The sequence below is a fragment of the Taudactylus pleione genome, unplaced genomic scaffold (genome assembly GCF_031769625.1).
Source record: "Taudactylus pleione unplaced genomic scaffold, aTauple2 ptg000017l, whole genome shotgun sequence".
Taxonomy (NCBI): Eukaryota; Metazoa; Chordata; class Amphibia; order Anura; family Myobatrachidae; genus Taudactylus; species Taudactylus pleione.
This window is the reverse complement of record NW_028284419.1, coordinates 4933348-4958620: the sequence shown is the minus strand read 5'-3', so window position 1 is coordinate 4958620 and position 25273 is coordinate 4933348.

Sequence of the window (25273 nt, the reverse complement as noted above, 5' to 3'; positions counted from 1 at the left end):
GCTGGCTTGACCGTTAAAGGGTGCTGTAACCCCCAAAGTACACTCCAGTCCAAACCAAAAAAAAATTATTTTCTGTGTTTGTGAATTGTGTGCGCAGTAGCCGCACGTGCATCAACAAAGTAGTGCCAAGAGTGCGCCTGTGTCATAAGTAAAGGGCCGGCTGGCTTGACCGTTAAAGGGTGCTGTAACCCACAAAGTACACTCCAGTCCGAACCAAAAAAAAATTTATTTTCTGTGTTTAGCCGCACGTATATATCAAATCGATATAACATAAATGGAGGACCAAACTTTCTCCGATAAAAATAAAATAGAGAAAGATCAAGAACCACTTCCTCCTAGTGCTGAAGCTGCTGCCACTAGTCATGACATAGACGATAACATGCCATCAACGTCGTCTGCCAAGGCCGATGCCCAATGTCATAGTAGAGGGCACATACAATCCCAAATGGCAAAGTTCAGGAAAATGACCTTGAAAAAGACATTTAAATCAGCTGAAGAGAAACGTAAACTTGCCAATATGCCATTTACGACACGGAGTGGCAAGGAACGGCTAAGGTCGATCCCTAGTATGTTCATGACTAGTGGTTCAGCTTCACATGACGATGGAAGCACTCCTCCCACTAAAAAAATCAAAAGAGTTAAGCTGGCAAAAGCACAGCGAAGAACTGTGCTTTCTAAGAAGATATCACAAATCCCCAAAGAGAGTCCAAGTGTGGTGGTGGTTGCGATGCCTGACCTTCCCAGCACTGGACGGGAAGAGGTGGCTCTTTCCACCATTTGCACGCCCCCTGCAAGTGCTGAAAGGAGCACCCACAGTCCACTTGCTGATATGCAAATTGAAGATGTCACTGTTGAAGTACAACAGGATGAGGATACTGGTGTAGCTGGCGCTGAGGAGGAAGTTGGCGAGGAGGATTCTGATGGTGATGTGGTTTGTTTAAATCAGGCTCCGGGGGAGACAGTTGTTGTCCGTGGGATGAAAAAGCCCATCACGGTCATGCCTGGGCAGAAGACCAAACATTCCACCTCTTTGGTCTGGCAATATTTCTATCCAAATCCGGACAACAACTGTCTTGCCATATGTACCATATGTAAAGGTGAAATAAGTAGGGGTAGGGACGTCAACCACCTAGGAACATCCTCCCTTATACGGCACCTGCAGCGCGTTCATAAAAAGTTACTGTCAAGTTCAGAAACTTTGGCTCAGACCGTAAGCAGTCCAGGGACACCTAAATCCCGTTGTCCTGTTGTATCCAAGCGCCTGCAAACCACACCGTCAACTCCCTCCTCGTCAATTTCCTCCTTAGTCAGGATCGGAAGTAGTCCTGCAGGCCATATCACTGGCATGACTGACTCTCCTATCCGGGATTCCTCCGGAGGATCCTGCATTGCTACGCCTACTGCTGCCGCTGCTGCTGTTGCTGCTGCTGCTGGGAGTCGTTCATCATCCCAGAGAGGAAGTAGGAACACCACTACTTTTACTAAACAATTGACCCTCCAACAGTCCTTAGCGAGGAGGATGAAGTACGACAGCAGTCATCCTGAAGCAAAACGTATAACTGAGGCCTTGACTGCTATGTTGGTGTTAGACGTGCGTCCGGTATCCGCCATTAGTGCAGTGGGATTTAGACAATTGATGGAGGTAGTGTGTCCCCGGTTCCAAATCCTGTCTAGATTCCACTTCACTAGGCAGGCGATACCGAGACTGTACAGAAACGTCAGAAAAAGTGTCCTCAGTGTCCTGAAAAATGCCATTGTACACAATGTCCACTTAACCACGGACATGTGGACAAGTGGAACAGGGCAGACTAAGGACTATATGACTGTGACAGCCCACTGGGTAGATGTATCACCTTACGCAGCAACAGCAGCAGCGTCACCAGTAGCAGCATCTCAGAAACGCCAGCTCGTTACAAGGCAGGCTACGCTGTGTATCACCGGTTTCAGTAAGAGGCACACCGCCGACAACCTCTTAGAGAAACTGAGGGAAATCATCGCCCAGTGGCTTACCCCACTTAGACTCTCCTGGGGATTTGTAATATCTGACAACGCCACCAATATTGTGCGGGCATTACATCTGGGCAAATTCCAGCACGTCCCATGTTTTGCTCACACAATAAACTTGGTGGTGCAGAATTTTCTGAAAAGCGACAGGGGCGTGCAGGAGACGCTTTGGGTGGCCCGAAAAATTTCTGGCCACTTTCGCCATTCAGCGACTGCGTGCCAAAGACTGGAGCGCCAGCAAACACTCTTGAACCTGCCCCGCCATCACCTGAAGCAAGAGGTTGTGACGCGGTGGAACTCAACCCTCTATATGCTTCAGAGGATGGAGGAGCAGCAAAAGGCCATACAAGCCTATACATCCACCTATGACATAGGCAAAGGAGGGGGTATGCACCTGACTCAAGCGCAGTGGAGAATGATTTCCGTGTTGTGCAAGGTTCTTCAGCCCTTCGAACTTGCCACACGTGAAGTCAGTTCAGACACTGCCAGCTTGAGTCAGGTCATTCCCCTCATCAGGCTTTTGCAGAAGCAGCTGGAGAAAGTGAAGGAGGAGCTAAGACGGAGCGATTCCGCTCGGCATGTGGGACTTGTGGATGAAGCCCTTCATTCGCTTTGCCAGGATTCCAGGGTGGTCAATCTGTTGAAATCAGACCACTACATTTTGGCCACCGTGCTCGATCCTAGGTTTAAAGCCTATGTGGTGTCTCTCTTTCCGGCCGACACAAGCCTGCAGAGGTGCAAAGACCTGCTGGTGAACACACTGTCAGCTGAAGCGGAACGTGACACGTCAACGGCTCCTTCTTCATTTTCTCCCGCAACTGGGGCTGCCAGGAAAAAACTTAGGTATCCTAAGCAACCCGCTGGCGGTGATGCAGGGCAGGCAGGACCAAGTTTGGACATCTGGTCCGGACTGAAGGACCTGGCAACAATTTCTGACATGTCTACTGTCACTGCATATGATACTGTCACCATTGACAGAATGGTGGAGGATTACATCGGTGACAGCATCCAAGTAGGCATGTCAGACAGTCCATACCTGTACTGGCAGGAAAATGAGGCAATTTGGAGGCCCCTGTACAAACTGGCTCTATTTTACCTGAGTTGCCCCCCCTCCAGTGTGTACTCCGAAAGAGTGTTTAGTGCAGCCGGGAACCTTGTCAGCGAAAGGCGTAGGAGGTTGCTTCCACAGAATGTGGAGAAGATGATGTTCATCAAAATGAATTATCAGCTCTTCCAGGGAGACCAGCCTCCAGAAGGTACAGAGGGACCTGTGGTGGTGGATTCAAGTGGGGACGAGTTAATACTTTGTGAGGATGAGGATGTACACACTGAAGAGGGTGAGGAATCGGTGGATGAGGAGGATGAGGATGACATCTTGCCTCCGTAGAGCCAGTTTGTGCAGGGACACATTAATTGCCAGCTTGTTTTGTGGGGGCCCAAACGAACCAATCATTTCAGCCACAGTTGTGTGGCAGACCCTGGCGCTGAAATGATTGATTTGTTAAAGTGTGCATGTCCTGTTTATACAACATAAGGGTGGGTGGGAGGGCCCAAGGACAATTCCATCTTGCACCTCTTTTTTTCTTTGCATTATGTACAGTTTGGGGCCTAGTTTTTCTAACTGCCATCCTGCCTGCCACTGCAGTGTCACTCCTAGATGGGTCACGTGTTTGTGCCGCCCACTCGTGTCGCTTAGCATAGTCATCCAGCTACCTCGGTGCAACCTTTTGGACATAAAAACACTATTGTGAGGTGTGAGGTGTTCAGAATAGACTGGAAATGAGTGGAAATTAAGGTTATTGAGGTTAATAATAGCATAGGAGCAGAAAAACCTACAAATTCTGTGATTTTAGCTGTTTTTATGCTTTTTTTCAAAAAAATACAGATCCAAAACACAAAACCCAGAACCCAAAACACGGAAGGGTGGTTTTGGCAAAACCAATCCAGATCCAAAACACGAAGAAAGATCCAGATCCAAAACCAAAACACAAAACACGAAAAGTGGCCGGTGCACACCCCTAATAAGTACAGAGTGTTATTAATCAGAAAATATGGGGGGAGGGGGGCGCCAGTCCATTACTTGTCAGGGGCACTTTGACCCCAAGATACACCCCTAGGTTTTACCAAGGTGCACAGTTACATGCTCTTTTTTGCTTTATTCCCAACTCAGAAAAAATCCCTTAGAGCTAATTCCACCACAGCAGCAAATTTGTATGTAGTGGATGTGCAAAAATATGCAAATGTCGCCACCACCAGGATTTGTATAGAGACGCCCACTGGCTGCTTCGCAAGCAACTTTGTACAAAGACGCAGCATTGGTCGCAGATCAGTTGATAATCTGCCTTCTGAGTAACCCTAAGGTCATGCAGAATGGTCATGGGAACTGAGACACCGGAGCCATTTTCACTGTGTACGGAATCCTGTGAGCCATGCCACAAAAATGATCGTGACACACCGGCATTTGAGTTGTCACCCACCTCCATTGCCACCAAAAAATTGTCCCTGCTTGTCAATCACTTTGCCAATCCTCACTGCAACATACTTGCCTACTCTCCCAGATCATCCAGGAGGCTCCTGGCCACCCAGAAAAGTGGGAAAGTCTCACAGAGCCACTGCAAGCGTCCGTCCACTTCCCGAGTGAAGCAGGTAGTACAGATTCATGTTGAATTGCATCATCGTGGCTCTGTCCCCAGCTTCACAATGCCGATAATCGGCAATGTATAGCAGGGGACGTGGCCACAATGGCGCACAATCACTTCATCACACCTCCAGCACCACCCACTTCTGACGTGCCAAGCCCACCCGCAGGGCCAGCCACCACACAAAAGCTGCAACATCGGTACATCAGTCGCACAATCGAACTTTTGAGCAACCCTATGGTATCTCAGAATATCCATCTTAACTAAGACGCCGGGACTAGTCCAACTGCAAAGAAATTCACAGTGCTACCTAGGGCATACCTAGAAAATGGTGGCGACATTCCTGCATTTCTGTAGCCACCCCCATTACCTCCCCCAAAACTCACTACCTGTCACTCACTTTGTGATTAAATCTTCACTGCATCCAGCATCTGTAACCAATCGCTTCACGTGCGCAATGTGGCTTTGACAATGTGCCTCATGGCTCCACTGCATCCGACATCAACATTGTGTCCACCTCTGAACAGGCCCTGAATTCTTTCATGATTTTTATGGCCAGAAACAAAAACTATTATAGAATTGTGGGGCCAGGGGTAGAGTTCTGGAAATCCCAAAAGACTAAAGAACTATAAAGAGTTGCTGCATTGTTTAAAAGTTCCACCATACACTATATTCAAGAATATTTCACCATACCCTGTCTGTCTTCAGATCTGTACATGATCACAATAACAGGAAAGGTTAGCTAATCTCCTGGGGGATGTCCCTGGCATTTTGTACATCACCAACATAAGGGTGACGCAAACCATTATTTCACATCAAACACACAATAGACCTGCTGTGGCATCTGTAACACCTATCAAGTTATTTTAAATAGCTTATATCTGTTTTAAATTGTAAATGTCCTTTGATGAATACAGTACATCTTGTTTTAAAGATGCTGGGATTTGAAAATGTATACTATATTATTTTGTAGTGGCAGAAGGAGAAAATGTGGAAAAATTACTGGAACCCACAGCATATTTTTGGAGCGATCCCCAGCAGGACTATTTTAATCATGCTGTATATTAAAACAAGGCAGATTACTAGAGCAGCGCTGTTCCTTGGCAGAAGAAATATAGGACCTAGGCTAGTCATAATTCTACTAAATGTGCATATCCTCCCTCATCCCCGAACATGGCCAATCTGTCGTTATCGGCAGATTGACCAGCATGTTCGGGCGATGATAGATGTAAAAAACGAACAGCGGGAGCGCATATCGCTGGTCGTTTTTGACATTAAGTTGCCCGATTTGTGCACAATTAACAAGCGATTGAACGATAACGATGACGTTATCGTTCAATCGCTCAGTTTAATTGGGTAGCGGATACCCGCCTTTAGAGTTCAAATAACATGATTATATCTGCTGTGATACAGAGAGGTGATTATGCCAACAGCGCCAATCCTTTGTAAAGAAATAGGATTGACACAGCTCACCAGCGCATACACAAAGGGGCAGATTCAATTAGCCGCGGGGTTGTCCTTTTCAGTAGCAAATCATCATGTCCCCCAAAAAAGAAAAATGGTATATATAGTGTAACACAGTTTTTAATTAAATTAAAACAAAATAAAATTCAAACAGCAAAACATTGCATGGACTTCGGAATCCCCCAATAGCTGGATAAGGTAACAATTACCAGGTCTCAGAAAGAGCTGACACCGATCAGTTCTTTAGGAGCAAAAGATGGCTGAATCACCAATAGGTTTCCAGAATCTACAGCCGGCCAGGGTTCCCTTCCACTGGATCTGTCACTATTTTCAATCAGCGGGGTCCTCCGTCCTCAAACACCAACACGTTTCCACCCTTTACCTAGGGTCTTTTCAAGGTGTAGCAGGAAGCAGAATGATAAGACTACCTCCAATAATCCTATATATACCCGATATAGCCTATCATGTCGGTATTAGCACAGCTGGTTCCTTTACATAAATCGACTACAAGTCCCATGAACCTCTGCTGTGCTAGATCTTTAAGTGTAAAACCAATCATTGCCTCATACGTCGAAATAGAAACCTCAGTAGTCACTCCATCTGTCTGGATTGGTTCCGTAACTTGTTTACTCCGTTGTTATGGGAACCATGCCCTGGACGCCGGCAATCTTCATAGTGTGGAACGTCACTTCCGGCTGGCTGCCAAAGTAACCGGGAGCTCTTGTAATCAAGCCTTGCGTCACAGCATAGTTGATACTTAGATATTTAATGTAGTCCAATGGTTCACCATAATGAACCATTTATATATTTGAGGCATCCCATTTCGTTAGCGTGACGTAGAGCACAAGATACAAATTTTGATCACTAAAATTAAAAAAAGGACAATATAAATAACATACAATAAAATCGAAGCATAAAAAACAGTTTAAAGTGCACAGTGAAGGTGAGTATGTGGTAAAAACAAACACTCATAGGAACCATTTTACTTCGAAATCGAGGTTTAAACCTCCTGGTTTAAGAGTATTTAGTTCATATATTTTTTTCATCTCAAGCTTTGCTAATTGACTGGCTAAATCCCTCTGTCTCCAGTGGCCCTTCACCCATGCCAGCCCCACAAATCTTTTTATACCTGAAGTGGAGCAATTATGGTGTGTTTTAAAGTGGTTAGACAATGCACGCGTCTCTAACCCTTTTTTAATATTTCTGAGGAGCTCACTAATTCACACCTTAAAGTGGCCTACTGGTGCTACCTATATAAAATAGCCCGCAAACACATTCAATAGCATAAATTACGTTACTGGTATTGCATGTTATGAATTCTCTAATTGGGTTACTCTTTCCATTTATCTCAATTTCAGTCGTTTTCATGGTTCCATTCCCAGAAATATGCCTACATCCTAAGCATAACCTAAAACGATAAAAGCCTTTTGACTTTATAGTCGAGACAGTTTTTTCTTAGGTAAAGCACTTCTAACCAGGGACAATTTGATGGTGGGTGCCTTTCTATAAATACGTTTGCAGCTGGTAATAATGCACCAATAACTGGATCCTTTTGAAGGATCTTCCAGTGTTTTGTAAGAGAATTTTCTATTAATTTGAATTGGTCACTATACATGGTAATGAAAGCAAACTCATACACTCCAGAATTTTAACTTTAGGTTTATATTTATTTTTAACAGGTCTTCTCTTGACTGTACCAAATAAGTACTTGTATTGGTACAATTATGTTTCAATCGTCTCAACTGGATAGGACCGATGGGGTGGGTGTGTATATTTGCTGTGACTAGAATGGATGATGACAGTATGTGGGGTTTATGTGAGGTGTCAGATATGGAAATTACCTGAAATTAATATGTGAGGCTAATTGGTAAATGTAAAAAAAGTGTTTATTTAAAAATGGTTCACAGAGGAGTTGTCATACTCTCTTTCAAGGTAAATCCCTTGGGATTACTCTTTTCTCTGTATACCATTTGATTGGTATATTCCCACCATTCTGGGAAGCGCAGAGGGTGTGGGTTCTGGGTGATCCTTAAGGGACACCTTTCACATAGATTCCTAATCACAGAGCCTATGGGTCTCATTCAGACCTGCTCATGAGCGCAGGACACTCGCAAGCGGGTCGATGGTACCCAAATGCACATGCGCACGACGGAGGGAGCTCCGTCGTGCGCATGAGCGAGACCCGGTGAGCGACGGGGTAGCCGTTGCTTGGGGTCTCGTACCAAAGGGGGCGTGCTGTCGATGGTGAGTGACAGCACGCCCCCTTTGGTGGGTATGCCGGGGGCGTGTCTGCCAGATGGAGGCGTTCCCATGGGAACGCCAACCGTCTGGGTCCGGCCCCACTGACATCACTAGTGATGTCAGTGGGAGTGATTTTGGCTCTGATGCCGTATACAGGCTCTACACTGCTGGACAGACATTATAAGTGACTTTTTCAAGTAATGGGGAACATAGGCTTCAGAATTAGGAATCTATGGGCCTGATTCAGGAAGGAATGCAGTTACTTATACGCACACAATTGGGCGATTGTTGTGTTCTGCACATGCATATGCATTGCAGTGCTCAAACTAGCCACTGCGATCGTGACTGCGATCGCACAGGCAACGCAGACCCATGGCAGAGTAATTGACAGGAAGTGCCCGTTTGTGGGTGGTGACGGGGGGTGGTCAGGTGAACGCAGGCATACCAGTGCATTGGGATGGTGAGGCCTCATAGCGTGCGCTGAAGTAAGCAATTCCTGAGTGAGGTCTGACCTGCCTTAACTGTGTGTATGGATCCGATGGTACCAATTGTTTAGCTATGTTGCCCAAGTATACAGATGTAAGGGTAAGTGGGCGTCCTTATGTCAGGCTGCGATCGCAATGCGAATGTAAAAATGTACATATTACCGCTGATATTAGCAACTTCATTGTGTGTGTGTATATAAGCAGAATAGCAATCCATGTTGAATCAGGCCCTATGTCCTATGTCTCTCTAGGGACCCCTGCATTTTTCTTCAAATCCAGGCCCCCTTGTGTCTCTCCGGTTCCCCTGCGTCTCTCCAGGCCTCCTTGCATCTCTCCATCTCCAGGCCCATCGGTGTCTCTCCAGGCCCCTCTGCGGCTCTTTATTTCCAGGCAGTGTGTGGCGGCCCGGCAGAGGGGAGCATGGTACAGTACTTCACCTAGCTGCACTACTGGCTCCTGTAATCATTCTGATATCTTGCACCAGTCTGATATCCTGCACCATCGGTTCCAGTCCAACATTCTGCACCATTGGTTCCAGTCTGATATACTGCCCCATCAGTTCCAGTCTGATATCCTGCCCCATCGGTTCCAGTATACCACCAGTTCCATCCCAGTATACTCAGCTATCAAGCTATTCTGGTTCCATGTCTGTGTATTGAGCTACCCAATATTCCGGTTCCATCCCGGTGCACTCAGCTATCTGATTCCATTCCAGTGAATCCCGTTTTCCTACTTCATATCATACATCATCTGTGATTAGGAATCATCTGGACTTCCTTCAGGTCCTCAGCTGCATTCCCAGCACCCACGGATTCCAGCAGCACTCATCTGTCTATCAGCTTCTCACAGATCACTAATATTCCTCAGTCCTATCATCATTTATGAGCAGAGATTACTTGAGGCCTTCCAGTTTACCAATACTCACCACAGACTCCAAGCCAGCTCAAGATTCTAGGTCGGGTTCACAGACAAACCAATCCATGACATAGACACTCTTGTCATTTTCATGTCTGCAATATTTACGTGATCTGCCCTTTTCTCACATTGAATACCTTAAAACCCTTATCCATGCTCTTATCAGTTCTTGCCTTGATTACTGTAATCTACTCCTGACTGGCCTACTTATCTTCTGCCTTGCCTCACGTCTATACTTAATTCTGCTCTACGCTTCCTTTTCCTTTTGCAGTGCTCCTCCTCTGCGCCTACCCCCACCCCCCCACCCCCCCACCCCTGCCAATTGCTCCACTGGCTTCCTGTTCCCACTCAGAATTAAGTTCAAGCTCATCTATCTCACCTTCAAAGCTATCAACCAGTATTTGGCATGCAGGGTCCCTGGAATGGCACCCTGAAATGGCACCCTGGGGTGTCCTTCTCCCTAATGCCTATGCCAAGCCACTACAGGGCCACCGAAGCATCCTTCCTAAGGACACTCAGGGTGCTGAACTAGTCCCTGGCCACAAAGCAGCTTGGAGAGTCCTTAGGGTGCTGAGCTTTTGACTTTTTGGTGCAATTTCACTCTGCTACGGCCCTGCTCTTTTACCTTATCACACAAGCTCCCCCACCTTCTTCCCCTGCTGTAATGTCCAATGGAGGGGTGCTCTAGTCTTCACAGTAGCCCCCACATAATGTGCGGGTTCCTCTGATTAATGATACCATGGGCTCTTTGCAGGGGCGTTTCTAGAGAGGAGGGCACCGTGTGCAGTCTCCGTCACAGTCCCCCTCCTCTCCGTCCGGCGGCCGGCAGCGCACTGAGCGGTGTATGCCCAGTGCCGCACTTATAGACTCTGGGCACTAGAGACAATATCGCGAATGCGCAGGTCACCAGGAAAATGGCCATGCTGGCCATTTTCCTTGTACTGCGCATGCGCAAACAACAGGAAAATGGCTGCAGAATTTTTTATAGTGCAGACACCGACGCCAACGTGGGGACTCTGGAGAGGTAAGTATAATATGGGTGCAGGGTGTGCGGTGGGGGCCTTCCCTGGACCCAGAGACTCGTGTGCCTCGCACACCTTGCACCCATTATAAATATGCCCCTTGCTCTTTGCAGCACTGTGTGCGGGATGGGTATGCTTTGCCGACAATCAGCTATGTCAGCAGCATCATGTTGAGCAGAGAATGCCGACACATTCTAATGTTAGTTAAAGCATTGTAATCATGTTGGAAGTATACTGTAAGTTTAAACATACTGGCAAATCATCATGTTTAAACATCATACTTAAACCATTGAACCATCAATGATATGCACAATCAATGATTATCACTCTCACACAGTGCAAGGAGTGGGAAGCAGGACACGCGGGCTGCGAGCCACTCAGGAATGGGGGCAGAGATATGTGGGGGGAGGTATATGTAGGTTGTGGGCTAAGCTCCATACCTTCCTCACCAAGGAAAGAAAAATAAAATTGTTTCCCTCTCTGCCATCTATGGCAAAGAGCCATTGGATTTAGAGTGGTGCAGTTCAGTTTTACAGAAATCCAAATCCACCCAAGTTTCGAGTATCCAGGCAGATCCGAGTTGCGGTTCTAACCTCCTGTCGTGGTTATGATCTACCAGCAGTTTGGAATTCGGATCTGAATTCGGGGTTTGGATTGCAATAGTTACATGATGTTAGCTGTTTTTTAAAAACTTTTTTCAATTTTTTTTAAAAGATCCAAAACCAAACACTTGAGGATTTTTTTTTTTCAAACCAAAACACGAAGATGAATCCAGATCCAAAACCAAAACACGGGGGTCAGCGCACATCTCTAATTGGATCTTTGTCATTGATGGTTGCTAACCATTCCCTATCCGTGACTAGCAGATAGAGATGTCAATCAGTGATTTTAATATGAGAAGAAAAGAGGAAGGTGGGGGTTCTATCAGGTACTGTAGATAGTTGAAAAAAACAGCAGTTCATTATATTCAGCCTATTCTTATGCGGACTAGCAGTGTTGATTCAGAGGAAAGAAAATAAAAAACATTAAGGCAGCTGCCACTTTATCTGTACAGTGAGGAAAAAAATTCATGATCCTACCAATGGCAATTAGATTAGTGCTCCGGCTCAATCACATCAACTTCATTTTTAAATTATTATCATTAATAGTTTGTTACCATGACCCTTAGTAGAGTTTTGTGGTCTTAACACTCTTACTGGGAAGAACCCTTTTCTATGCTGATCAGTTGGGGTCACCAGGTGCCAATTAGCTTGCAGTGCGCGCGGCAAAGATGTGCGCTAGTAAAAAAAAGGGTGTGTGACCTTCTGGGTATGGGATGCAACCACTCGGGTATAGGGCATGGCCTCGCAGACTGAACCCCCGTTTTGTCACTCTGGGGGTGCCGGAGATGCGGACTGCCCCCGGGGTCCAGTCTGTGTGCAGTACCGGCTCCCTCACTGTGTCAGGAGCCGAGTGCTGCATGTAATGCTACGGTGCAGCACCCAGCGCCATTCACTGAGGAGTCGGCACTTTGGTGTCACCCCTCGGCAGGGGACACCCAGGTGCGGCCCGCACCCCCCTTGTGACGCCACTGGTGCTGATGAAGAAAATATATTTCTTCCCGTAGAAGTGGATGCCCTCTTGTTTCCTATGCTATTCTCTGCGTAAAAAGCTCTTGGTCAAATCGTTGTACTGATCTTGGATATATAAAGAAACTAATGGCATCACCTCTATTCATACTGTATGTAGTAAACAAGTCTAATTTGTATAGTCTTTCTTTATAACATAATCCTTCCATTGCCCTAATCAATAATGTTTTCCACCGCTGTGTTATGTGCTTCTTGCAAACAAGAGTGCCCAAAAATGTACACCATATTTTAGAAGTGATCTGACAAATTAGTTACACAGCAGCAAAATTAGTTTTTAATCTGGAGGTACGGGATGCCCTGTTGTCATCTAAAGAGGCATAAAATAGGAATGGGGGTGCACATGGGCAATGGCCAACAATTACTCTCAGGGGTAAGAAGGAATTGCCCGTAACAGAAACCCTTTTTAAAAATTAGAAAAATAGTGTAAGAATGTATCTCCCGCAACTGAAAAATATATGAAAAAGAATATGTATGTAGCTAGATGTGTGCAAAGAATATTCTGTCTGCATTTTGCATTTATACATATTTATACGTGCCTAGGGGGAGCGGCTTTACTGGGAATAGCATAAAAACTATAGTGTTAGCTTCTTCACAACCCACCATCACCATGAAGCTCTATAAGAATCCTGTATCTTCTACTAGCCAAGCAATAGCGCCCCCACGAGGCAGACTGAGCAAATCATAGATTCAAATGAAAAAATCCTACATTTTCCTTTTGTAGGTTTTAGTGTATCTGTCTAACAAGCATCTCTGGCTGCATTATGGCAGTCACAACTGCAGGGAGATCAACATGAACATTTCTGTACAGTGTGACCACTGTGAGCTATGGGATATGGTGAGTAAAGTCTGACATACAAAGAGTCGTTAAATGATTGAACAATACATTTCTTAAAAAAAAAAAAAAAACATATGTATATACAGGTTGAGTCTCCCCTATCCAAAAGGCTTGGGACCAGGAGTATCTGTATTAATTAAGTTTTTCTTTCTACATAGCAAGAAGTAACAAACTTATTTCAGAAGGTTGCAAAGGATTTAATGGTCATTTGGGGGCCTATTCACCATGAAATAGTTTTCACTTGCGATGATTTAGTTTTCAATTGTAAGCGAATTAATTGTAAAAAAAAAATCGAATTCATCATTCCCTCCTTACAAAATATTCACTTTCGAAAAACTGCTCCTTTTGCGGAGACAGCTTTTTGGAAGTGAGATAGTTTTCACCTTCAGCTGTTCCTCCCGAGAATCTCTGCCTGCTTTCTTTCAAACAGAAACAATAAAATAAGCAGCTCAGCCCTATTTTATAAGTGGGCATGTGCAGTCAGCTCCTATTTTACAACAGTGGGGCTTTCCTGGATTCCTACCCCCTCGGCAGCAGGTGTATCCTCCTCCCACTGCAGCCGCCGGTGTCATTGCCGGTCCCCTCTCCCCCCGCTGGTGCCAGCGTAGCCCTTACCCCTCTGCGGCCGCCGGTGTCATTGCCGGTCCCCCCTCCCCCCACGGCCTCTGGTGAAAGTGAAGCCCCCTCCCTCTGCCAGTCCCTGCGGCCGCTGGTGCCAGTGCAGCCCCCACCCCTCTGCGGCCGCCAGTCATTGCCTGTACCCCCTCCCCCTGCCGGTGTCAGTGCAGACCCCCTGCAGCCGCCAGTGTCTGTAACCAGCCGCCCCTCCCTCCGTATCCTGCCGATAAAAATGCTTTTTCGGAACTTGATGAATTACACAATTTCCACATCCCCATACTAAAGTATGGGGATTGTGGAAATTATCGAGGCACGATTGTAACCAGGAGATATCTGCGATATCTCCTATGTTACATTAATGATGAATGGGACTAATACTTAAATTATACAAAATTAGGTGAAAATTTTATTTTTCACCTGCTTTTGTATAAATTAAGTGATGATGAATAGGCCCCTTGGTCTCTCACACAATTCAATCTAGCTGCTTAGTAGCCTATTCACCCAGAGCAGCTCATCGCAGCAATCCCTCTGCAAACTATAATTAATGTAACAACATTGGCTCACCTCTATGCTATATTTATGCTCAAACTCATGGGGGGTATAGTTACTAAAGTGCAGGATTTTAGAAGTGGAGTTGTTGCCCATAGCAACCAATCAGATTCTAGCTATTGTCTTCTCTAGAAGGTGCTAGATAAATGATAGGTAGAATGTGATTGGTTGCTATGGGCAACAACGCCACTTCTAGAAATCCGCACTTTATTAAATATACCCCATGGTGTTTCTGTATCCTTGTCTCTACATCCATGAGTTGCCACAGTATACTCTGTATAGGCTATGTTCACAGCAGAAGCAGACGGATTATATATTTGTTATCTGTGGCTGTTCAGTGCGATCTGTACATGTAAGCCTAGATGTGACAGAATGCTCTGCTGACCTCAAACAATTAAATAGTAAATGCATATACTGGATGGACATCTTTAAGCAATATCTGTAAAAGGCTTGCAGCATAAGTGCACCATGATAAAACTGAATAAGTAACAGGAAATATATGCTTAAAAAAAGGAATTATAAAATAAAATTTTTAGTACAGTCAGTAAAACACCATGCCCAACTAGCACTATAACGTCACTAACTAGCCACATGAAGCCACCAAACTCTCTTATAACTATTTGCTGAAGTCCAATACAAGAGACACCTGGGGGTAAATTTACTAAAGAGTGTTAGAAGTGGAGATGTAGCCCATAGCAACCAATCAGATTCTAGCTATTATCTTCTAGAAGGTGCTAGTTATATTTTAAGTAGAATTTGATTGGTTGCTATGGGCAACATCTCCAATTCTAAAAACTCTCACTTTCGTAAATGCAGACCCTGGGCTATAAGCAATGCTAGTGCTACCTCTATCAGTAAAGCCAGTCAGTGAGTATTTTTCCAGGTAATGGACCTCACCCCGGGAGATGTGAGGAGATAAATAATAGCTAGAACTTCTCTACTTTATCTAGTGCAGTCTATAAAATGACAGTGTGAAGCTGATTGGTTACTATGGTCACTTGCTCCACTCTATCTCTCCTGAAAGTTTGATACATCACCCACACAGTATGATGTCACTTCCTAGGTAATACAGTGATCAAGGTCACTGCTGTGTAAACTATGATCAGACAACAGTATGTGACAAGTATGCAAATAAGCAACAGCATTCAAACAAAAAGGTAATTTACCTAACATTTACTTTTATTTTACTGCATACTGTATATCAAGTGCTTTAGACACACAACCCATAAGAAATGTCATATTTATTAATGAACTTCCAATCTAAATATACTGTAAACCCTAGAAATGGTTTCCATATTGGGAAAACATCTGCAGCAGCACAAAACTCTCTACTGACACTAATAGCAGTAATTCCACTATTAGTTTTATAAAATGAGAAAGGCCATGGAAAACTCTGGTATTTGCATTTTGCTGCAAAACTTCTTTAACGTTAAAATATATACAAAGAAAATAAATTTCAACACAAAAAAAAAGTCCAACACAAAAAGGTCCAGAATTCTTAATGTCCAGCAGATATCTCTCACACCCAGGATAGTAATTTTCAACACACTAGTAAATACCCCTTCAGTGTCATACAGCATCTCAGAGAAATAAATAAATAGGTTCTCCCATAGTGCAGAATTGTCAACTTTACTTCCACATAAAATGTTTACATAAAACAAGTCTAAAGCTGCCCACACACATAGCGATATTTTACACGATCTGGCCGATTCCGACACATTGGAATGACAGATCGTGTAAAATATGCCAAAGTCGTGAGTCCCACTCACGATCACGATGCGATGCGCGTCCCCGCAGGAGTAGTTAGGAGGCACGATAGATCGTGTGTCACATTGGCAGCTTTTTCATACCAAATCGTGTGCAGGACTGCCAGGGAGAGTTCAGGGGGAAATCGTGTACATCGGCTGATCGGGAACACATCGCTATGTGTGTGGGCACCTTAAAGCATAGACTAAGCAAAATGGCAGCGTACCAAATATAACCTTTTTAGAAAGGCACAGTAACAGGTATTAGGGGTGATATAGCTACCCCAAAAGCAGTTCACCTTCCCTGGTACAGGTCCCTCCTAGGATTCTCAATAGTGGCAGCTCCCACAGACCAACGCGTTTCAGCTAAGCAGCCTTTATCAAGGCGTGTGTAGGTCACATCTTTCATCTGCACACCTATTACATTGGAGCACGGGTGTGCTATAATATCTCTTTATGTGAAAATATATATGTGCCGGCTACAAAGTTTGGTAATCATTTTCAGATGATAAAAAGTAAAAAATGAAGGGGTTTATGGGGTCTATTTATAAAGCAGTGAAAAGTCTTGTTTAGCTGAAAACAGGGCTTTTCACTGCTTTTGGCAATTTCATACAGGCGGTTACCGTGAGGAAGAGTAGTCCTTCTCCAGCGGCACCCCCGCTTCGTGTATGTATCGCATCACCATACTTTGGTATGTTGAGTGCAATTCATAAAGGAACAGAAAGCTCAGCTTTCCGTACCTATGCTGCATACAAATCTGCTATCTGAGGATGGTGTAATCTGTACCGCAAGCCGAACAGAGCAGGGAAGCTGCATACTTCCCTGCTGTCTGTCTGGCACCCGGGGCTGGTTCCGCCCCCTTTTCCCAGCATCCTTTGCGGCAGGTCTGATCTGACCTCCTGCTCTTGGACGCCGGGGCATGCGCATTGAGAAACAGACATATCGGTAGCACCCAATAGGTCGGTCTTCTCACTGTTTTCCAGGAACGCTGAGGGGCCGGACACCGGCCCAAAGACGCTGGACATGTATGTAGACATGAATGGCTACTAAACATCACTATATATTGCATTGATGTGATGCAATATATAGTGTTATTATTCAGTAGCCACTTCATGTTCTAGATGAATAGACCCCTATGTATCAAGCAGTGAAAAGCGTGAAAAAGTGAGGTAGCATTTATCAAGTACACTCTATACAATAATAGGTAGGAGCTGATTGATTGTTTTGTGCAACTTTTCCAGTGGTCCACTTCTCAAAATCAAATTGAGTACATTTTTACTCCCAAAAACATCCCATAGCTATCAAGTAACTGTCTGATTTGTGGTGTTGCTATTACTTTTCTCGATCTCCGGCTCCCCACCAAATACACTTACAGGTAGCAGTACCTGCCAAAGTTTTCTATAAAGATTACCCCTATAGATTGTAAGCTTGCGAGCAGGGCCTTCCTACCTATATATCTGTCTGTTATTACCCAGTTTTGTTCTATCAATGTTGACAATTGTAAAGCGCAACGGAATATGCTGCGCTATATAAGAAGCTGTTAATAAATAATCCATGAATGGACAAATTCTGGAGGTGAGCAAAAACCTAGCAAATGATTGCTTGTTTATGTTTCTTAGATAGTGGATATGTGTTTGTTTATTCACCTTTGGCTGTAAATTGCACAGCATACTAATATATTGCCTCATACACCCAAAGTAGATTATGTATCGCCATATTCAGATGTGTTACTGCTACTCTCTGCATTTTCATCTTGAGATGGTTTTACCCTATACAAGTCATTGGGAACCTGCAAAGCTGGAACAGTTTTTTTTATCCCTGCAAACAAATGGCAGCGTGTGTGCATTTTCAGTAACCCTTCGACGTTAGGCTTTTGTTGAAGGAGAATAAAAATAAAGCATGCCGGTGTCACGTTTGGTGTCTGTGAGTTACCTGTCTCAGATGATGAGCTGGACTCAACGGAGACCGGCATGACTGGAACCACAGTTAACGTAAATAGCTCTATTGCAAGACTTATGTGGCAGTGAGAACTGCCCTTGATAATAAATGACAGGAACTTGGAGGAACCAGACTGGGACCGGCAGGAAGACTTGCTGAGTTGAACTGGTGAACTTGAAACTTGGGCTTTGACAATGTGACAATGGCTGAAGGGAAATCAGGTAATGCTGAGACTAGGGCTAAACAGTGTAATCCGGAAATACTGTGACAAAGGCTGGAGGTCAGGAGTAGGCTGGATTGGGTAATTGGGAATAACAGGTTCAGGAAGGAATAGGTAGGTTTGGGAATTTTCAGGGAGGGAGTGGGTAGGTAGAATCAGCAGGAGTTGATCCACAGCAGGAAGCAAGGCAGGGTAACATGGTGCAGGTTTGCAGGGAGCCACGGACCAACCAGGAATAGGGCAGGCAGCGGAGCACAAGACTAAGGTCAGGGGCGCAGGAACTCACTTATACCTGACGCTGAAACACATGAGTTGTACTGGCCTGGGAACTAGCAGGATTTCTGGATGCTCCAGATATTGCTGTAAGCAGGACTTCTGGAATTGCCAGGTATTGCTGTAAGCAGGACTTCTGGATTTGCCAGGTATTGCTATAAGCAGGATTTCTGGATTTGCCAGGTATTGCTGTAAGCAGGACTTCTGGATTTGCCAGGTATTGCTGTAAGCAGGACTTCTGGATTTGCCAGGTATTGCTGTAAGCAGGATTCCATATGAACTAGTCTAGGAACCAGTAGGATGCACCAGGTATAGCTGTTAGCAGGATACCGGATGAACTGGTCTAGGAACCAGCAGGATTTCAGGATGCACTTGCAGACAGATACAGCACGAACTATACACCACGGGAAGTAACGAGATGTTCAGGCCCAGAATGCTATCAGAGGATGATGTTTATACCCTGGGTCTCGCAGGAATTGGTGGATACAGTCAGGTGGTCTGGCAGTCCTGAGAGTCAGAACCACACCTGCAATTCAAATTAAGACTAGCAGTGTTCACAGACAGGAAAGGACCCAGGTGAATAATCATTGTGGAAAGGAATGCATTCCCAGCATGACCAGAGCAGATCTCCCAGGCAAATCACACACACAGATCCATGAGACAGTTGGCAGGGGTAAGTCTACAGGCAAAAGGTGAAAACTAAACAGGGCCGTGACAGCCGGAGGTGGAGGTACAGGGTTTTCACCGGGGCTACAAGATTGGTAAATAAGTGAATAGTAATAATTATATATGTGAATGGTAACAATAGCTCTTTTACATTTAACATCTTTATCACTCTTATTAGGGGCAATGCAAATTGTTAGTTTGCGCCGATTAGACCATACAAACTATCTTTGATATCAACGAACAGTAGAATAAAAGTAATACCACAGTAAAATGAGAGGAGGCGAATGCTGCACAGTATCCAAATACAGCAACTTTAAAGACTATTTTTGTTTTTTATGACACAAATATCCATTCGCTGTACATGATTTGTAGCAGTGGTCATGATGCCAGCGGTCAGAAGACCAACAGTGGCATCCCGATGTGCAGGTTCCCAACAGGGGCCGGTAAGTAGCCATACCCTCCCACTCTCCCCCCTTAGCCCTCCCCCGGTGGTGCCTAGCCCTAACACCCCCCCAGTGGTGCCTAAACCTAACTCCCCCTTCCCGCACCCTAAACCTAACCCTCCCCGATCGATGCTTAACCCTAACCCACCCCTGGAGGTCCCTAAACATAACCCCCCCTTCCTGCACCCTAAACCTAACCCACCCATGGAGGTCCCTAAACATAACCCCCCCATCCCCGGCCTAATCCTAACCCACATATATACCATCGGAATGCTGTTGGTCGGGATGACGACATCGGTATCTTGATCTTTTCGGTATGGCATTGTCGGCATTCTGACGGGCGTCAGGATTCCGTTGTCGGTATAATGACGTCCGTCATCCCGTCCACCGGCATCCTGACTGCCTTCCAGAGAAGAGGCTGACCATAGATAGAGAAGTCACAATGGAAGCCCTTTTAAAGATAAATGGAGGTTCAGGAAAGGGAACTTCTATATATATAGAAATCAGTAAACAGAAGACAGGATAAAGATTATATTAGCATGTTGCAAAGTGCTGCAGAGACCAACATTTCTGTGCCTGACAGCATGAAGTGTTTTCTTCTGTGCAACAAAAAGAAAAATCTAAATTGGAAGTGCAATAAATTGGAGGATTATTAACAATAGGAGATTTAATCACAGTCCGGAGAGAAACGCAATGTTATTCAACTGGTCGCAAATCAATTAACCAAGATGAGCTGCTACTACAGTATAGTGCAAAGTTCAATCATTTCCATAGCAGAACTCAGGGGGAAAATAACAGCTGTGAAGGTCTAAATGTGTTGAAGAAAATGATTTCCAGAGATAAGAGCATTGCCGCATTCCCAGGAGTCTCTGGCTAGGATGTCTTATACATATTACAATACTCTCTGTAGATAAAGATAATATAGAGATTAATGTAAGCCGCAGGACAGTCTGCAGCTGCAGCACTAAGTGGATGATTATATGCTAAGTCTATACAGGATTTTATATAGATTAGTTTGTAGAAAAGGGAAAACTAATTAAATATAGGGGGGAAAAAAATGCATAGGGGTACCCCTATATTTAAAACCAGCACCGGACCCAAACCGACCGGGGTGTAATGCCACAGCCAGGAGACCCTATTACCGGGTCTCCAGGGCCAAAGCATTCTCACCCCAAGCAGGGGATCTCAGGGGAGGTGGGGACCCCCGAAAAAAAGGCTCCTCCCTCTCCCAAAACCCAGGGGCTCTTCTCTGCACCCCTGGGCTGTGGGTACTGGGGTAATAAAATGGAAAATAGTAGTAAACTATTGTATTTTACAGTGGAACTACAGGTGCCAGCATGCCTGCCCTTTGACACTTGTGGAACTACAAGTGCCAGCAGGCGGCCGGCACCCGTACATCCACTGTAAAATAAATAGTTAAATAAAGACAGTACCATCACACTGTATACAGTAAAAGTTTAATACACGCATACCTCACTCACACATACTTACCTACTGCCAGAAGTTCCCATGTAGAAAACCACGTGAAATGACCTCCAAAAAAGTTCCTATACTCACCTCCATCCTCGCGCTGGTCTCCGCAGCATCCAGGGGGGTCTTTGAAAAAAAACAAACCGCCACCCGATCCATATACTTACCATTATGTGACCACATACACCGCTAACTGGCTCTCTACTGTTCAGTGAGAACTGTAAGAAGCCACCAGCCAATCAGTGGCCACTAACTGTATTGTGGCCGCTGATTGGCTCCGGCTCCTGACAGTTCCCACGTGGGCTGTTCAGTGAGTCAGGAGCCGGAGCCAATCAGCGGCCGCTCTACAGTTAGCGACTGCTGATTGGCTTCCGGCTCCTGACACACTGACCAGCCCACGTGGGAACTGTCAGGAGCCGGAGCCAATCAGCAGCCACTAACTGTAAAACGGCTGCTGATTGGCTGGCGGCTCCTGACAGTTCTCACTGACCAGTTGGGAGCCAACTAGTGGTGTATGTGGTCACACACATACACCGCTAATGGTAAGTATATGGATTGGGTACTCGGTTTGTTTTTTGCATAGACCCCCCTGAATGCTACAGAGACCAGCACGAGGATGGAGGTAAGTATAGGATCTTTTTTGCAGGTCATTCCTCATAGATTTCTACGTGGGACAAGGGGACGCGAACATCTGGCAGTAGGTAAGTATGTATGAGTGAGGTAGGTGTGTAATAAACTTTGACTGTATACGGTGTGTGTCTTGTGTCTTTATTTAACTATTTATTTTACAGTAGAGGTACAGGTGCCGGCCGCCTGCTGGCATTTGTAGTTCCACAAGTGCAAAGTGGCAGCCATGCTGGCACCTGTAGTTCCACTGTAAAATACAATAGTTTACTACTATTTTCCACTTTATTACCCCCGTACCCACAGCCCAGGGGTGCGGGAAAGAGCCCCGGGCTTCAGACCAAGCCTGGGGTTTCGGGAGAGGGGGGACCCCTTTTTTGGGGGGGTCCCCACCTCTCCTGAGATCCCCGGCTAGGCCTGAGTGACTTGGGGTGAGAATGCTTTGGCCCTGGAGACCCGGTAATAGGGTCTCCAGGCTGTGGCATTACACCCCGGTCGTTTTGGGTCTGGTGCTGGTTTTAATTACAGGGGGACTCCTACGCATTTTTTTCCCCCTATAATTAAAACCATTACTGGCCCTGCAGCCTTGTGCTGGTACCTTAATTATGGTGGAATCCTACTCATTTTGTTCCCTGTAATTTTAGGTACCAGGACAGGCTGGCAAGTCCGGGGCTGGTTATGGCTTTTGCCGGGGAACCCTACATCATTTAACAAAAGAAAAAACCTTTACATTGGGTATACAGGCAGAAACATACACAAATCACAGTGATCTGTTTATGTTTCTGGCAAACTCGCAGCTCAGGAGGTGGTCTATTTGAAACTTCAATTTATCAGTGAGTTTGCTACAATCTCACTCGAGATTGTAATCTCGATTCTTAGTAAATTTGCGAGTTGCATCTTTTTTATGTAAAGTACTTCCTAGTTTGGCCGATGGTGAGTTTATTTGAGTTTGCAATCTCTCATGAGTTTTAACTAGGGGTGTGCACCGGCCACTTTTCGTGTTTTGTGTTTTGGTTTTGGATCTGGATCTTTCTTCGTGTTTTGGATCTGGATTGGTTTTGCCAAAACCACCCTTCCGTGTTTTGGGTTCTGGGTTTTGTGTTTTGGATCTGTATTTTTTTGAAAAAAAGCATAAAAACAGCTAAAATCACAGAATTTGTAGGTTTTTCTGCTCCTATGCTATTATTAACCTCAATAACCTTAATTTCCACTCATTTCCAGTCTATTCTGAACACCTCACACCTCACAATAGTGTTTTTATGTCCAAAAGGTTGCACCGAGGTAGCTGGATGACTATGCTAAGCGACACGAGTGGGCGGCACAAACACGTGACCCATCTAGGAGTGACACTGCAGTGGCAGGCAGGATGGCAGTTAGAAAAACTAGGCCCCAAACTGTACATAATGCAAAGAAAAAAAGAGGTGCAAGATGGAATTGTCCTTGGGCCCTCCCACCCACCCTTATGTTGTATAAACAGGACATGCACACTTTAACAAATCAATCATTTCAGCGCCAGGGTCTGCCACACAACTGTGGCTGAAATGATTGGTTCGTTTGGGCCCCCACAAAACAAGCTGGCAATTAATGTGTCCCTGCACAAACTGGCTCTACGGAGGCAAGATGTCATCCTCATCCTCCTCATCCACCGATTCCTCACCCTCTTCAGTGTGTACATCCTCATCCTCACAAAGTATTAACTCGTCCCCACTTGAATCCACCACCACAGGTCCCTCTGTACCTTCTGGAGGCTGGTCTCCCTGGAAGAGCTGATAATTCATTTTGATGAACATCATCTTCTCCACATTCTGTGGAAGCAACCTCCTACGCCTTTCGCTGACAAGGTTCCCGGCTGCACTAAACACTCTTTCGGAGTACACACTGGAGGGGGGGCAACTCAGGTAAAATAGAGCCAGTTTGTACAGGGGCCTCCAAATTGCCTCTTTTTCCTGCCAGTACAGGTATGGACTGTCTGACATGCCTACTTGGATGCTGTCACCGATGTAATCCTCCACCATTCTGTCAATGGTGACAGTATCATATGCAGTGACAGTAGACATGTCAGAAATTGTTGCCAGGTCCTTCAGTCCGGACCAGATGTCCAAACTTGGTCCTGCCTGCCCTGCATCACCGCCAGCGGGTTGCTTAGGATACCTAAGTTTTTTCCTGGCAGCCCCAGTTGCGGGAGAAAATGAAGAAGGAGCCGTTGACGTGTCACGTTCCGCTTCAGCTGACAGTGTGTTCACCAGCAGGTCTTTGCACCTCTGCAGGCTTGTGTCGGCCGGAAAGAGAGACACCACATAGGCTTTAAACCTAGGATCGAGCACGGTGGCCAAAATGTAGTGGTCTGATTTCAACAGATTGACCACCCTGGAATCCTGGCAAAGCGAATGAAGGGCTTCATCCACAAGTCCCACATGCCGAGCGGAATCGCTCCGTCTTAGCTCCTCCTTCACTTTCTCCAGCTGCTTCTGCAAAAGCCTGATGAGGGGAATGACCTGACTCAAGCTGGCAGTGTCTGAACTGACTTCACGTGTGGCAAGTTCGAAGGGCTGAAGAACCTTGCACAACACGGAAATCATTCTCCACTGCGCTTGAGTCAGGTGCATACCCCCTCCTTTGCCTATGTCATAGGTGGATGTATAGGCTTGTATGGCCTTTTGCTGCTCCTCCATCCTCTGAAGCATATAGAGGGTTGAGTTCCACCGCGTCACAACCTCTTGCTTCAGATGATGGCGGGGCAGGTTCAAGAGTGTTTGCTGGCGCTCCAGTCTTCGGCACGCAGTCGCTGAATGGCGAAAGTGGCCAGAAATTTTTCGGGCCACCCAAAGCGTCTCCTGCACGCCCCTGTCGCTTTTCAGAAAATTCTGCACCACCAAGTTTATTGTGTGAGCAAAACATGGGACGTGCTGGAATTTGCCCAGATGTAATGCCCGCACAATATTGGTGGCGTTGTCAGATATCACAAATCCCCAGGAGAGTCTAAGTGGGGTAAGCCACTGGGCGATGATTTCCCTCAGTTTCTCTAAGAGGTTGTCGGCGGTGTGCCTCTTACTGAAACCGGTGATACACAGCGTAGCCTGCCTTGTAACGAGCTGGCGTTTCTGAGATGCTGCTACTGGTGACGCTGCTGCTGTTGCTGCGTAAGGTGATACATCTACCCAGTGGGCTGTCACAGTCATATAGTCCTTAGTCTGCCCTGTTCCACTTGTCCACATGTCCGTGGTTAAGTGGACATTGTGTACAACGGCATTTTTCAGGACACTGAGGACACTTTTTCTGACGTTTCTGTACAGTCTCGGTATCGCCTGCCTAGTGAAGTGGAATCTAGACGGGATTTGGAACCGGGGACACACTACCTCCATCAATTGTCTAAATCCCACTGCACTAATGGCGGATACCGGACGCACGTCTAACACCAACATAGCAGTCAAGGCCTCAGTTATACGTTTTGCTTCAGGATGACTGCTGTCGTACTTCATCCTCCTCGCTAAGGA